This window comes from Vicugna pacos, chromosome X, assembly GCF_048564905.1.
Source record: "Vicugna pacos chromosome X, VicPac4, whole genome shotgun sequence".
In the NCBI taxonomy this organism is placed as follows: domain Eukaryota; kingdom Metazoa; phylum Chordata; class Mammalia; order Artiodactyla; family Camelidae; genus Vicugna; species Vicugna pacos.
Genome location: NC_133023.1, coordinates 5,340,035 through 5,357,140, shown reverse-complemented (window position 1 = coordinate 5,357,140; position 17,106 = coordinate 5,340,035). Strand labels below are relative to the sequence as shown.

Here is a 17,106-nt window from a genome sequence, read left to right as displayed (position 1 = left end):
GAGAGCTTCACACGCATTTGGAGTCTAGGAGAAGTTCCTATCCCGGACGTGTGTACGCCATGCACTCTGTGACGAAACACAGCATGCTACTGGCCTGGAAGTTTCACAAACTCACTTTTATTTTCTTAAGGAACTGTGTTTGAACTTGCTATAGTTGAGGACAAGGAGGAGCAACGTGAAGATCTAAGGGCATCAACTACTTTACCTTGTGAGCTCCCTGCGGATGCTGCATGTGACTTCTGTGGCTGCGCATGGGGGACTTGACCTGGAGACCTGTGGGACAAGTTCATAGACCATCTAAAAACAGAAAGGGTCCTGGGGGCCACATCATGGGGAGGAAGTCCTACACGACTGTAGCAAACCGTGATACGGCACGCTCCAGAGACTCAGTGGCCCAGCCTGGGGCACGGCAGCATTAACAGAGGGAGATGGGGAAGCGGAGATTAAACCCAGCCTCATGGTCGTGCCGTGGCTAAGCGGCAGCATGCAGCCTCTGCCCAGTGGGCTGGCCGGTCCTCCACCTACCTGTCAGTGAGGACACAGGGAACCCAGGGGGAGTACACGGGTACTACTCACACCAAAGCAAGGTCAGTGTGCCATCAGCGCCCCACAACTCTGCTTCCACAGGACAGCAAGGAGTTCCAGCACCAGGTGACAGAATCCTTGAGCTGTGGATGCTTCAAACCAGGGAGATGGAGGTGAAGTGATGCTCAGGGGGGCCGGGAACACGCCTGGCAGCAGCTCCTCTCTGGGCTTATCTCCCCTGGCTCCTAGGGGTTGGTAGGACATTCCACCGAGATGTCGGTCAGAGTGACGTCAAACTTTGCATGTGTGACCACGTGGGGACATGCAAAGTGCCAGGACTGCACGGTGCAGCGTTCCCTGCAAGTAATTGATCAGGGTTAGAGGAAGGAAGCTTTGCCACCACATTCCACAGCCTGGGTCCCCACCTCAAGTCCTTCAGAAGCTCTTGCTGTAGTAACTCTCCAAGGACCCTCTGGAGCCAATCTTGGCTGCCGGGGTGTTCAAGTTTATACAGAGGTGTGCGCTCATGGGACTGGGACCAGAACTCACTGAATCTTTATCTCTGGGCTGTTCATTCGGGCTTGGAGATGACATCCTGGATAATCAGATCAAATAGTTCCTTTGTCTTCTGATTCCACCCCCAAACCTATTCCATGTCTTAACATCTATTTCAGTTTTGTCTTTAAAACCGGTGCCCTGAAGCATTCCTGGAACCCCATGGAGATGGCCTTTCCTATACAGGTCTGCACTCTGAGTATTTCTCTCTTCCCCCTAACATCAGTCCATCACTGTGACCTTTTCCAAGAGGCCCAGAGACTGAGGAGAAGGCAGTAACCAGGAATGTGGTCACTGGTGGTTTGACCGGCTAGGTGCCCTGAGATCCCACCAGACAGTCCTTCCTCTTGCGATGCACACACATCAGCACCAACATTTGTCCTCAGCACTTTTGTGCTGCAAACTCAGGGAGTTTTCTTCATTCATGTGCTTCTGGGTTGTCAGAATTCTTGTGCTGTCTCTTACTATAATGTGGAAAATGCAGTATGCATAATTTTTAGTATTTTCAGTTCATTCATTGCACCATTAAGTGAGCATTTACCAGGTGACTGTTACATTTCAGGCATTTGGCTGGATGATGAGGACACAGAGATAAATTCAATGTGTCCCTTCATATAATTAAAATCTCATGATGAATGACTTTGCCATATATGACTGTGATTCTGCTGTGCATCAGATGATAGCTCTTGTCTACGTGGTGATTTATAGCACTTCTCTCCCGTGATAATGAACGAAACCTATTAAACTAGAGCTTGTCTTCTCAGCCTACTGAGCTGCTAAGTTACTTGGTTTTAGTCTGTGATGAGTCGTGAACGTGTCACTGTTGTCCACTAGTAAAAAATGCACAATCTAAAAGTTGAGAGTTAGTTTTGGACGTTTCTGAGGACTAGGGTAGCAGCGTCTTGGGTAGCTCCGAGGGACTGCTCTGAAGAGGTAGGGGAGGAGCTAGGATTTATAGGAGTTTTTGCAGCAAAGACCAGGGAGTCAGAACATCGAAAGATTACTGTTAATTAAAGAAAACCAGATATCAAGTTAAGGAATTTAACGATTCTATATGTATGGGAAGATGGAAAGGTCTGGGCTCATTGAAGTCATTCCTTTGATGTGCATCTTAGCTCTCTAAGCTCTTCCCCATCCTAAGTGCCCTCCAGGTGCACCGTCGAGGGTGGCTGTAGAGGCTGCCTGGCTCTATTCTGAGTCCCCTCCCCTCCTGCTCACTTTTTGGGGCGGCAGTAGTGGCTGATGGCCGATGGCCGCAGCGTCCTTTGTTCACCAATGTGGCAAGCAATATTTTTTATTCACACCTTGCTTCACTTTCTCTGACCTGACTTCCAAGAGGGCATTAAAAAGCAGAAGAAATGTAAGTGTGCATTTCAAGACCTAGCAGGTCTGAGTACTTAAGACAGAGGAAAGGTAATTCGGGAAGGTGACAGGCAGGTAAAGAGCCAGGGTGAGGTGGGAAGGCAGAGCAGAGAGCCACGTCCAGAAGCTCGAACCCCCAGCTGCCCAGCGGGAGGAATTCAGGAAGGAAGCAGGGATTTCCAAACCTGGGGGCTGCACCCCCTGGTGGAAACTGGAGCCACAGAGGCGCTGGAATCTTATAAAAGACACAGCCACCTGGCAGCACCTGCCAGGACCTCCCACTGGCCAATCCCAGCTGGAAGTCTGCTCACTGGGGGCCCTGGGACCCGCCCCAGGGACAGGAAGGTAGGACAGTGCTACACACTAGGTGTGTATTATGGACTGAAGGTTTGTATCCCCCCAGATGCATATTTTGAATCTAAGGGTGCTAGGAGGTGGAGACTTTGGAGGCGATGAGGTCATGAGGGTAGAGCCCTCACGAGTGGATTAGTGCCTCATAAAGGAGACCCCCCCGAGCTCCCTCACCCCGTCCTCCACGTGATGGCATATTGAGAAGGCGGCCATCTGTGAACCAAAAGGGGAGCTGACTGCCTGCACTTGATCTTGGGTGTCCCGTCCCCAGACGGGGAGAGATGAAGTCTTGCTTAAGCCTCTCAGGCTGTGGTATCTTTGTACAGCAGCTGGACAGACAGGTGCAAGAAACGGAGCAAATGAAGACTTGTGTCTTCATGAAGCTTACCTTTTAGGGAGACATAATAAACAAAAAGCATTTTGTATTATTTATATCTGTGTTGTACATTATTATTGTCCTTTACCTGATGATAAGTTTGTGCTGCATTTTTTAAGACTCTAAAAGGGTAGTGAGTGTCATAGGGGCAAACAGGCACAGCAGAGGAAGGGGGTGCAGAGAACCAGATGGGGGTGGTGCCCCGCTTTAGAGGTTGGTGACAGGCTTGCATCTGAGCAAAGCTTGGACAGAGGTGAGCGGCACTTATGTTAAATGATTTCCCCAGTGAATTTCGGGTAGGGGAAACTGCAAGGACCCAAATCCTAAAGCAGGACAGGAATGTTCTAGAATCATTAAGAAGTGGACGAAAGAGGAGGCGGTTTCAGATGAGGTCAGAAGTGTGGGCAATTGTAGAATCATACCCTCGATTGGGTCCAGAGGATGTCAATCATGTCAACATAACAGCAAGATCTGTGTATTATAAAAAAGTATTTTATCTGTGAACATGGGTAGCCCACCCGATATTTTCTCAATACTTACTGACTCTTTTTTAATTTTCATATTCTTTTTCATTATAAGGTTACTATACAGTGTTGAATATAATTCCCTGTGCTATACTGTAGAAACTTGTTGTTTATCTGCTTTATATTAGTAGTTAGTATCTGCAAATCTCAAATTCCCAATTTATTTCTTCGCACCTCCTTCCTCCCTGGTAACCATAACTTTGTTTTCTATGTCTGTGAGTCTGTGTCTGTTTTGTAAATAACTTCATTTGTCTTTTTTTTTAAGATTCCACATATAAGCTATCTCATATGGTATTTTTATTTCTTTCTGGCTTTCTTTACTTAGAATGACATTCTCCAGGGACATCCATGTTGCTGCAAATGGCATTAGTTTATTACATTTATAGCTGAGTAGTATTCCATTGTATAAATATACCACAACTTACTTGTTATGTGTCAAGAGTGGCAAATTTGATAGGAAAAAAACTGCTTTCATTGAGATTAAATTCTAATTAGAGCCAAAGAGCAAACAAGTGAATAAAATAAGTAAATAAATACATATAAATAACACCATTTCAGGCAGATACAGCGTTAGAGAGAAAAATGAGGCAGGGTTTAGTTTGTGACTGGGGGTTGAGAGTGTATATATGACTAGAAATGGAGGAATTGGAACTTGACTAAAAGATCTTTTTCTCAGTTTATTACAATCCACTTGACAACTTTTTTTTTGTTATCATGATGATAGGGAAGTAAAAGTCTACTTACGTACGAGAATTTTCTGTATCGAGAATTTTGAGGAGATTTGCCACTTCTGTCTAATGACATTCAGAACACAGTACTCAGGCCGACAAGGCGTACTTCTGCTGGAATGTTTTCCTTGTGGCAAAGAAAGTGACTGTGACACTTGAGCAGGGCCTGGAGGACACAGGGCTGATGGGTGTAAAAATGTCTGTGGCCCTGGGAAGGGCATGCACTCTTCTTCTGAGGGAGGAGGGAACTTGAAGTGCAGCAAGATAGCCTTGTGAGGGGCTTGGGCAGAACTAGGAGGGGACAAGATCAGAGAGGGAAGCAGGGTGTATCCCACAGGGCTGGAAGACTGGGAAGGGACTGGATTCATTCTACAAGGACGGCGGGTGGCAGGCAGGCGGGGGGAGAGCCATCATCTCTCTTGTGCTTTGAGAGCTCGCTCTAATGACGCTGGTCCACACTGGCAGGGCAGGTGGGCAGGAGACAACCCGCTAGACACCTGCTGTGAGCAGAAAGGAGCAGTGCCAGGGATGGTGCTAATGGACAGTCAGATACACAGCAAGTGTGTTGGGGTTGTGGAACACGACACGGCGGGTGAGACTATGGTAAGGGTGCACAGGCAGGAGGCAAGCTGAGTGGTTCCATCGCATTCAGAATGCTGTTTGCCGAGTCATCGGTCTGTGCTTCATACTTGGGGTTGGCGAACCTGTTCCATAAAGCACCAGCTCAGCTCATCAGTCTTCTAAGCCTGGTAGATCATCAGGTTTCCGTTATAACCTCTCAACTCTGTGCCTGTTGCCTCAGTGCAGCAGTAGATGGTATGCAAATGAGTGGGAGTGGCTGTGTTCCAATAAAACTTTATTTACAGAAACAGAGAGCAGGCAGGATTTGGCTTCTGGGCCATGATTAGCTGACCTTGTTTTAGAATCTTGGACCACCTGTACAACGTTCTGACCTTTGCTTCATGTAAGAGATTATGGCCATGTACTCTGGCTGTCCATGTGACCAGAGGTCAATGCTTCTAGACATTCTGAGTGGGTCAATACCCCTGCCCTGACTTCTGACCTGTAGGGTCACTTAATTTCTTGACTAGGTTGACCCTTTTGAGTAGTTCACTGAAATAATATCATCGCTCTTAGTGTTTTTTTTTTTTTACTTACAAATCTTTTGCTTCTGTGTAAGATTTTCATGCTAGCCTTTGACTTCAGGTTATTACAGATGAAGGCGTGGGTGAATTTATTCTGCCTCCCAATTTCTTTCTTCCTTCCACTAAATCTTTCTGTTCATTTTTGGTGTCTGGAAGAATGGACTGTTGCAAAATGCATTGACTTTGGAGTAGCTGGACTTGGGTTTGGGTAACAGTTCTGTACTTACCCACTGTGTGCATTGGGCAAATGGCTTATTTTCCCTGAAACTTCCTTTTCTCATCTGTAAGACTCAGATAATGATGTTTCCCTTGCAGACTCATTAATATTAAATAATAATCCTAAAGTGCCAGGCATTGCAACAACTTAGGATTTCTTTCTTAACACATACCAAGTCAAACCAGGAGGTTCTGAACCCACTAGAAAATGCTAAGATTGGTGAAACTTCCAATGGATTGTCTACTGTTTGCTAATGTTTTCATAAAGTTCCAGTGACCTTTTAATTAGACTATTTATGAACATTATGCAAATAAAGCAGATAAACTGTAAGTGTATATTTACAGGAGATATTCAACCAATTCGTTATTCTTAGGGAATATAAGATGCAGAGCAGAGAAATCCCATCTCCTAAGTTTTTGCTAAAACATCACACCAATTTACAGCGACAGAAATAGGGAATAGCTCTATAAGGAAAGAGATTTTTAAGACCGTGAGATAGGTAACAGTTACAAGACTCAGAATGTGTTAAGCCTTCTACTGGCACTTCACACGTAGTTATAAAGCAGACGTCACATTTTGCAGCTGTAAGCGTTCACATTGTAATAGCATCGTGAAAAGCACCGTGCATTTTGTTTTATTCATTCTTCGTAGGTCATGGGAATGTTCTGCTAGGCTTGGAAACACAGCTAATAATGATCTACTAACATCTTTATGTTCAGAGTTTCATTACATTATTTTGAACCATCAATTTCTTTCTCACTTAAATTTCACAGTTACTAGTCATTTAGCATGAGAAATAAAAATCAATACAGTCAGTCAGTGTAATTGTAAAGTCTGGGATGACAGTTCCAGAATTGCTTTTAAACTATCTTCTAGAAATCTTATGAGATTGGAAATAAATAATGGCCACCCACGTTCAGAATAGAAAGAGAGAATTCAGCCGGGCTGTCACCAGGGTGGCAATTATAGTCCTACTGACACAAGCAGAGCTGAGGTGTATTTGAGCGCCACATTAGAAATTATGGCCTCGGTTTAAGGTTTTTGAAGAGAATTAGTCTCTTAATTCATTTCTAGCTTTTCTTTATTTTACAGAGAAACTCATTCCATTTTTCATCCTAATAAGGATTTTAACATCATATGACAAATACGGGTTCCTTTCTTATATTCTCTTCTGTCTTTGTGTAAGGTACCAGGGTGTAGACACATTAAGCTGGCCCAAGGAGTAAAGCAGGCAGGCAGTGCTTGGTTTAAATGAGCTACCCCGAGTGCCCACTCACCATGTGTCCGCCTCTGTGCACCGAATAAGGATGAGTGCATCTAAAGCCTCACAACCAAGCGGTGAGCTGGACCCTGCTGCCTAGGTCACCAGTTCTAAGACATCTGTTTATTTTTGCACGTATTAACTGCTCTGAAATTTAAGTGGGGCTCAGCACAATCACAGCGTCTCACCGCCACTGTCAGCAGGACCACAGGCAGGACACAGTCATCTTCATGGGAACGTGGCCATGGCTCACTTCTGAGGGGTCCTGTGGACTGTCAGTGCTACGTCTGTTGGTCCCATGTACCCAGCAGACGGCCCTGACAGCAGAAGTCTCCAGCTCTCCTCTTTAAGGCGCTGCTGTCAGTACAGTGCTGGGCTCTTGTCAAAGCTGAACACGGGACCTGCGGAGGCTTTGTGGTCTCCCACCTGGTACCCCACTTCAGGGCGGGTCAGCTCTGATTCTGTGCCTGATGAGGTAGAAGGGCCCAACAGGCAGGTTTGCTGGTCCAGTGGAAATGGGGTGCTCAGGGAGGCAGCTCCAGGGCACCTCAGCTTGCCGTGGTGGCGGCTACCCCTTTGCGGGAAACTTTCTGTCACACCCTCATCACCCGAAGCAAAGCCATTAGCTCAGTGGGGCCCTGGGTTCCCAGTTTCCCCTAAGTGCCAGGGCCCGGTTCACCCATGATTTGGCTGAGATGAAACCCAGCGGTGTCCACTAGGCTACAGTGGCCATTCACTGTCATCACCAGCGAGGCGAGTCCAAAAGTGGGCGGCACTCAGGGCCATTCTCACAGCTCAGGGCAAGGGTCACCTCGATGAACCCCGTTTTATTTGTCTCATCCTGGGAGTGGCATTTGGACCACTCCAAACTTCACAGCTGTGATCAAATCACGTGGCTCCCCAATGCAGGTGACCCTAGCCAGGGACCCAATACTGAACAAAAGTTTATGTGCCCGATGCACAGGGAGGCCAAACAAACTGAAACATTGGGAATTTGGAGCAGAGGAGGGTTTATTGCAGGGCTGAGTGAGGAGGGCAGGTGGCCTGTGCTTAAGAAGCCCTGAACTCCCTGATGGTTTGGGGGGAGAAGTTTTTATAGGCAAAATTTGGGGTGGGGGCTGCAGTGTGTGTGACTTTCTTCTGACTGGTTGGTGGTGACATAACAGGGTAGTGCTGAAGTTGCCATCTTTAGTCCCCGCAGAAGAAGTCAGGTATCATTATTTATATTCCTTGAGGAGGAACCAAGACCCTGTCCCAAGGCTGCACTACTGCTTCCTGACTGCTCCTCCCTTGTCTCTGTACCCCCTCCCTTCCCAGATTAGCAACTGTTTGACTCTGCCCCTTGGAGCTCAGCGAAGGTCCAGGAGGCTGAATGAAGCCCATCTCTTCCAAACAAGAAATGGGAGACATGGAAAGGATTTGTACCAGGGAAGGCCCCCAGGGTCCTGCTCTGTTTCTCCCGCTATCTGATGAGGCTGGGGCTATGAAGCTGCACCCTGCTGGATGGTCCCCAGAGTGACCTGGACATGGATGACGTCAGACCAGCAGCTCCCTTTCAGGGCTACTGCGGTGCCCTCCCCCGCTGGCAGTCAGAGCATTCATTCCTTTGAACTTGCTCAACATATCAGTCATGCCTGTCCAACAGCACAAGACCAAGTGCAATGGGATGGCTGGTTACAGAATGATCCCAGCAGACCAGTTACAGCGTTCACTTGCCTTCAGGTACCTGGGAAGGCAAGTTCAACATTAAAAAAAAAATCTCATTCTTCACATTCTTTGGAGGTAGAAAGGTTCACTGGTGGAACATTTGTTTAAAAGAGGAGCTGGTGCACCTGGGAAATGCACACTGTACGGCTGAGTGTCATTGTCTAGAGTAATGCAAGCATGTCCGCCTATTAATGAGTAACTCCGCAGGGTGGAGACTTCACTCTGTCTATTACCCGTCACAGTGTCTGGGACAGTGCCGGAAACAGAGCAAGAGGCTCAGTCACTGAATGAATGGATATTATTTAACTTGTGGCTGGAGGATGAAAATACAAAATGACACAAGTGAAAATCCTGAAGCCGGGAGGGAGGGAGGAGAGCCTACAAGAAGCGAGGAAACCTACTGGACATTACTTCTCTCCTGACAGGCCGAGAAAAGGAGACTGAGAGCGAGTGAATGCATGTACTTCCCTCCCAGGGCGGGGGGCTACCTCTGGGAGGTGAGGGGGCCAGGAAGCTGCAGCTTGCTGGGAGGGGGCTGTGCAGTCTTAGCTGGTCATGAGGATGTGGAAGTGGGAGCTGTTTACAGCCTTCGGGTGGTGAGGGGGCAGGTGACGGAGAGGTTTTTATCTCTACAGGAAGTTCCTTGGAGGCTAGGAGACGGGGTGGGGCAGGGATCCAGACGAAACCCCACAAGAAATTGAAAACTTTTATGTTGGTTTATTTTTAATCCAAAACATCCAGAACATCATTTAAAAATACTGTCTCCTTTTTTTCTCCCCAACATGGTTAGATATTGCTGTTTTAATTGAAGGACGTGTTTGTGTGTTTGGTTTTTCCTACAATTATTACATGGATATCCCTGACGCATGAATTAGTTACATTGTTGGTTCTCAACCCAGGGAGGGGAGCCATGTGGTCCCCCAGGGGACACTGGGCAGTGTCTGGAGACATCGTTGGTTGTCCCACTGGGGAGAGAGTGCTACTGGCATCCAGTCGGTGGAGGCCAGAGATATTGCTCATCAGCCTGCGTTGCACAAGACAGTCCCCACAACAAAGAGTGATCCTGTGCAAAACGTTACGGTGTCGATGTTGAGAAATCATGAGTTTCCTACCATCATCATCAGATTCTCATAAGTTTTCTTAAATCTATTATTTGAATTCAGGGACAAATAACTCTTGTTAACTCTCAACTGTGGCATCATAAAAATCACCTGGATGCTTTAAAAATTACTGATACCTAAGCTACCCCAGGCCCATTAAATGAAGGTGTCTCGAGTTGGGACCTGGCCATCTGCATTTTTTAATGGCTGATTGTCACCAGCATTGAGCAGCCCTGGTTTAAATGATGCAACAGAGGAAATCAAAGCCACCCGTAGTGGATGGTTGAGGAGGAACGAAGACCCTGCCCCAAGGCTTCACTACTACCTTATCTGTTTAAAGTATCTGCAAATAAAATGATACAACTCTCCAACTTAAAAGAGAGTGTAGTAGCTATAGTTATGCCATGGCTTCCTGTGTGCTTGCTTATATTTTGTAAAAAGATTTTCTTTCACTTTGATACTGAAAAATGTGCATTAAAAATGTTTCTGATCTTGGAAAGAGTTCTGGAATAGACTAAAAATTTTCACTTCTTTGTTTTGACATGTTGGTAGCAATGTGTAACTTCTAAGTCTATTTCTTTATGGTGAACATTTCAGTGACTTATCAGAGATATAAAATAATAATAATAATAATAATAATAATAATAATAATAATAAAATTAGTAATTTAATTTATAGAGTATTCCATGCTGTTAATTCATGCAAATTTACATACAAGACCATTATAATTTCTCTAAGACATAAAATACCTATGGATTGATAACTTTAAAGTAACTTTTAAAATAATTATGGTTTGGGTTTAAACATTCTGATTTGGGGTTGGATTTAGTTTATTTACTTCCCTTTGTCTTAGCTAAGTTAGTGTGCAAGTATTTTTTTGTTTTGTTTTTTTCTCTTCTGTGCTCAAGACTTTTGCAGAGTTAGTTATGAGGTTAGAGAAGCAGAAGTTTACATATTAGGATTCTCTAGAGAAACAGAACCAATGGAAGATAGATAGGTAAGTACATGGATAGACAGACAGACAGACAGATGATAGATTAGATGTACTGATAATGGATGGATAGATGATACTATAGATAGGTAGGTAGGAAGATAGATGGTTAGGTGGGTGGAAAGATGGATGGATGGATAGACAGGTGGATAGAAGACAGTAAGATAGACAGATAAGCAGACAGATAAATAGGTAAGAGGAGCTTTATTCTAGGAATTGGCTGACAGCTGTGGAGGCCAAGAAGTCCCACCACCTGCTATTGTGGAAACATGTGTTACAGCTCGGTGTTACAGCTCAGTTGTGACAGCAACCTGGATCCGGGTGCACTCAGACAGTTCAAGAACTCAGGTTTATTACGCCAGCAGGCTCAGAAGGGTTAACATTCCAAGCTCTGGACCCCATGTGTAGGTTTACACAGGCCTTTTATAGGCTGCCAATTTTATACTTTGCAACATCATATGTAAATAAAGTACAACAGAAGTTGACCAACTAGGACCAAGCTTTGTAGAAACAGACCAATCAGGAGTGAACTCCATGCAAATGAAGTACTACAAATGGGCCAATCAGAAGTTAGGGAAGTGGACCAATCAGAAGTGAGGGTAATAACCAATCAGGAGTGACAGTAATAACCAATCAGAAGTGAGAGTAATAACCAATCAGGAGTGAAGGAAATAACCAATCAGAAGTGAGCTCAGTGAACCAATAGAATTTTAGGTGTAAGTTAGCCGCTTTGGAGGCAGGCAGTGAGATAGAACCTCTGGACCAGGGAACCGGACAGTGCTGGGAGGAGAGGAGCAGCCCTGCCTAGGGGTCCTGCCGGTCTTTTTATGGGGCTTCCCGCCTCACTGCTATCTGCAAGTTGGAAAACCAGGCAAGTCAGTGGTGCAGTTAGGGTCCGAGTTCCAAGACCTGAGAATTCTGGGTTGTATGGTGTAGGTCCTATTATGCCCTAACAACCAAATTGCTCATTTAAAATTGGCTAATTTTATTTTTATGGAGGTTAATTCTGTTTTTAGTGAATTTACCTCAATAAAGTTGACTAAAAAGCAAAAAATAAAATAAGAAAAAAATGTATTATTAAATTAACTCCCCATAATGTAGTTCTATGTAGCAAGCCCTTAAAGATAGGTGTTTAAAATCAGGTGAAGTGTTGGACTGGGTGTAGAACAGCTGTGGTGTTTGCATGTGCTGGGTGAGTTCCTTTTGGATAGTGTCTTGGGTTTGACTGCTTATCTTGAATTCTCTGGAGAAGCAGACAGTGGTTGTCCCGGATATTTGCTTTTCCCTTGAGTCTGTTATCGTTTCTATATTACCAATACCATTTTTGTCAAGTAAGCTGTTTTGATGAATCATTTTGGAAAGTAGACTTGGTTTTCACGTTCAGAACCTAATGTCCATCTCAAAAGTCACTTAAAAATCGTTTTTACCTGTCAGCAGTCTTAAGTGAGTAGGCCGTGGGGCCCACGTCAAAGTTCACAATAACTGGCATGTGTATGAGGTAAGAAGTAAATGTACGCATGCGCCAGTAGCATGAGTCAGCATTATGAACAATACGCATGCGCCAATAGCCTGAGTACGGATTATGAACAATACGCATGCGTGGACATAATGAAAGGACAAGTGCCTACACCTGAGCGCACGCGCCACCCACTGGTACTGCAGTAAGCTGCTGTTTTGGTATATGTCGGCTCCTCGCATCTTCCAGTTGGGCAGCTCACCTTCTTGGATCTGTCTCCAGCCTCCCGTGGCTGACATTATCTTTCCGTGAATGGGAGTCGACTCTTCTAAACTACCAGATACATTGGGCTAACAGGGTGGTTCTCAGCTGGGAGCGACTTTGTCCCAGAGGGGACGCGTGGTACTTTTCTGGAGCTGGTTTTGTTGGCGCTGATGGTTGCAGGTGTAGGGCAGGGCAGGGCAGATGCTACTGACACCTAGTGGTGGAAACCAGATGAGCTCCCAACCGCAGAGGTTAGCTTACCTCGGCAAATTAGCCCCAAATGTCAGCAGTGATGAAGAGGGATGCCCTGGTATAAAATTTATACTAAAAGAGTCGCTAAAAACAAACACAAAAGCTCCCTGATAAATGCATGGGTTAAAACTGTGACTGCTCTATTTCCCTTGCCTAGTTGGGGCATTCATTCACTGAAGGTCTCTACCCAGTCCTTTTGAAATATTGTCTCAAAATAATCCTGGGAGGTAGTTTCTATTACAGTCTCTCATGAGGGGCAGATGTGGAGATCCAGGACGTGGAGGAATTTGCTACTACTGACATTTCAACACCAGGTTGATTCCAGACTGATACGCTTCGCTACTTCTAAGTCTTTCGGCCACATCATTGCTCAGAATCCCTTAATCTGTGGATAGGCAATTATGATAAAGTCATAACTCTAAAACTTTTTCAGGCATAGCTATAATTTCAGTTAATCTTTTTGACGGGGAGGGAAAAATCTCTACCTAGAGTAGAAATTATTTGGTATTAAATTAACATTGAACATGTGCACCTAATTCTCTGAAAACAAGAAGGGGCTTAGGTCACTTACATTTCTTTCATTGAGCATAAGGCCAGGAAGCAGTAATTCACGTAGTGAGGTCCTGCTAGTGGGACGGGGTCAGTCAGCCGGCTCTCCAGCGATCCGCTCTCCTCTGAACTGGCGTGTTGTGTATCTGTGACCCAGTACACATGTGCCCATGTGATGGCTCTCAGGTGAACACTCCTCCTAGCACAGTCCTCACCTATATGAAGAGTGATGTGAAAAAGATGTTGAAAATAGGTGCCTTGATGATGACTGCTGCCTGACCACAGTCATCCAGCTCCTAATTATTGTCAAAAGAAAAAGAAACGGGGTGAATTCGTGTCCGTTCCTTCACTTACGTTCTTTTTGAGCTGAGAAGTCGTTCCAGTGTCGCTTAGGGCTTTCTCTACATGACGCAATAAAGGACCATAGGAAAAGTACTCCCACTAGGAATCCCACGTAAACCTATTTACCATCTTTGATCAACTCTTGTCTCTCTTGGTCCCAGGGAAGCACAGGTTGCTAAGGAAGCACAGTGGACCAAGCCAAGTGGGCTTGGCCCTCATTCATGACCTGAACCTCAAAGGCAGTGTTTTGTGTGGGAGGGAGTGTGAGCCTGTGAAGAAGGGCTGGGCAGGGGGAGGTCCAGAAGCAACTGCACGGAGAAGGAAAGGGATGGGAATGACCTTTGACCTCTGACTCTTGGAAGCACCTCACATTCAGTCAGAGAGCAGAATATTCCCCAGCTGGTTCCAGTTACCCACTGCAGAGGACCCTGCAAGTAAACCAAAACTTTTTTTTGTTTTTGTTTTTTTTTGGTCCTAAGGGATTTTTTTTTTTTTTTTGGTGCCTCTGCGGCTTCAGAAGAAAAAAGTGTTAATTCGCTCCTTGGTCACATTTCAGTCCGTTCACTTGGCCTCAGGTATCAGTGTGCTTCCCGTAAGTTCTTACACGTGTTTCTCTTCAACTCTTGACTGTGGGTTTATCTTGTCTGAAGTGGCCAGTGAGCGATGAAAGGCTGTTTCTGTGTCCTCTTTCTTTTTGTTAACACTGAAGATAAAGCCTGTCAACTTCCCTCGCTTTAGTCTCGCCTGGTGTTGAATTGTATTCCTATATTCTCCTACTTTATGAAACCTAAACAAGCAAGCAGTGTGTGAGCTGCAGAGGTGTTCTGAACAGGAGCGACTTAAGTATAATTCGCACACAGGATGCCTTGGTCACTTAAGTTTGTAGTGAATAGTCTGGGAAGTGCTCCAAAGCTAGCGAAAAATTCCTTTGAAGACTGCTATGCTCATTTCCCCAGTTCAGTTCAGTGCGACTGTAGTTACACAGGAAAGCTTTCCTGTGTTTAAGTCCACAATGGAGTTAATCTAGTTGGTATTAAGAACCTGGCATGATTATTCCAGATTTATGCTTTAAAGTTGACAATTTAGTCCACAAATTAGGTTATCAGAGTATTCTCTCTGCTGCTTTTGCATTTTATTTATATGGCCAGCGAGTGGCGCTGTTTCCTGTTAAAAGCTGCCTTTTTCATTTTCAGAAACTTCTCTACAAATCTATGGTATTTACACGGCTCAATGTAAATTTCAGTAGGCTTAAAAACATCAAAGAAGAAAAACCCCACTTAAGTCTTTCAACAGAATAGACTTTCAGTATTTCTGAAGAGCACCTGTAGGTTTCTTTTCATGTTTAGGAATGGAAATCAGAATGAAACTATGATTATTTGAGCTCCATTTTAAAGAGCTAAAAAGGACTCCTTTCACAGAATTTTAAACATGAATTTTACTGAAAAATTCATTCATTTCACATGAAGAGAAGGCCCTTCAGAAGTGAGTAATGAGGTTTTTAGTTAAAGTTATATCATTTAAGATTTGGCTAAAATTATATAATTTCTGTTTCTTTTAATTTGCTTATGCTTCTCAAAATGCACATTTAGGGGCAAAGTAATACTATTTTGGTCATGTCAAGAACTAGAAATACACCAGTTACTCTTTATATTTTAGTTTCCTGCACTAGGCTGTTATATAGCATTTCTTTCATGGCTGTATGATTTTCAGTATCTACAGCTTATTTATAAAATCTCATGTGAGAAGCCTCTTTATGCTTGCTCACGGTAGTGTTGCTAACATTAGAACTTGGGTAAAATCAGTTAATTGCCTTGGTCACTGGGACAAGTGTTCAATTTTACTGACACTGAATATTATTTGAAACCATTGGGTTTCAAAACCCCAGTGTTCCCTGCATAGTCCAGCAGCTATTATGCTCAGTAAGACACTAAAATCAACAAAAGCCTTCAAATAATCTAAAGTTAAAAATTTCTGGAGCAGAGGGAGAGGACAGGAGTGAAAAACACGTTCACAGTCGAACACCACCATCACCATACAATTGACCCCTGAAATATAAAAATGCCCACTCCAGGACATTTTATTTTTTATTATTTATTTAAATTTTAGTAATTAGTGCAGAGATAGAATAAAAGTTCGGTGATGACAATCTAGAACAGGCTGTAAGCATGGCTGCAGAAGAGGTACCAAACAAATCAAACACTAATTGATGGATGGATTATGGTGACTTTGGCGGGGGGGAGGGAAGAGAAGAGGGGCGAGGAGACATTCTTAAAGAGTTGTAGTAACTTGAAATCATGTTATTTGACAGGTCTTTGTATATTTTGCAAAACCAAAGTTTAAAAACATCATAAAAATATTCTTCGGCACACAAAATAGCAAACACATTTCTGGCACTTCTCAGTAACATCCTAGTAAAAATCGAGGTGATTAATAAAAGTAACACCTTTAACCCTGTATATACTGCAACTGAATTTTTACAATCTTGCTGAAGAGGAAAACGTCTTGTACAAGAAGATGATCTCCAGATAGGCTACCTACATTGCGAGAGGGCAAAAGTAAGCAAAGGGATGAGGGTGTTCCGTTCCAAAAAGTGGAGTGTATATGTAGTGAGCCAGTGGACAAACTCTAATTTTCATTTCTAAATTGAGGAAATTTGCCATCAGGGACCAGTACATAGAGGGTCACCTATTCTTGTGAAATCACATTACAAAGGATGCAAATTTGTTATTTATCCATTTGACTCAGTTGCATCCCAGCTCCGGATTTCACCCCCTCCCTTTTTTTTTCCCAAAGACCTCCCTCTGTGTTTCCTGGATCATGCAGTTCAAAGCTGAGCAGAAGGGAATTAAGACTGGAGGAGGAAGAAAGCACAGTTAAAGAAGAGATCTGAATCTGGCTACGAACTTCTGACACCTCGGTGTGGAAATGCAGAGGTGAGTGTGGGCCATGGCTCTTGCAGGCCACAAGTCTTGATTTTTCTAAGATGCTCATTCTTAACTTTTAAAATGTAATTTTAACTTTCCTGAGTGTTCACTGCACTTGCTCAGAGAAGATGCATGTTACTGCATCGTCAAGTGAAAGCAATTAAAAGGAAAATGGGCACCATATGTGAGTTCTGTGCCCTTACTTCACTATCCCCTCTAACCCATAAGCAATGACTGTGGACTACATTCGGTCTAAGACTCATAAATACAATCACATGAAAGTATCGGTCTTTCTCCATTTGCTTTTCTAAGAGGGGCATGTCAGAGAAAGATTGTGCTTCCTTCACAGTTTATCCTTACCAAATGCAGCTGGAAAGCCTTTAAAGAGACAAGCTACTGCCCCCCCCCCAAACAACACTAAGGGTATCTTGGCTAAATGTTTTGAAAAAAATGTATCTATGTGATTATTAAGAAATC

The 17,106-nt window shown here is 44.2% G+C and overlaps 1 long non-coding RNA gene across 1 annotated transcript in view; it reads left to right on the top strand.

Moving 5' to 3' along the window:
- LOC140691832 (uncharacterized) overlaps positions 1-16,589 on the top strand; it is a 419,111-nt gene extending 402,522 nt beyond the window's left edge. The window contains exon 4 of the long non-coding RNA XR_012067475.1: positions 16,499-16,589. This is a non-coding gene — a long non-coding RNA (uncharacterized lncRNA). The remainder of the gene's footprint in view (positions 1-16,498) is intronic.
- The last annotated feature ends 517 nt before the right edge of the window (positions 16,590-17,106 follow it).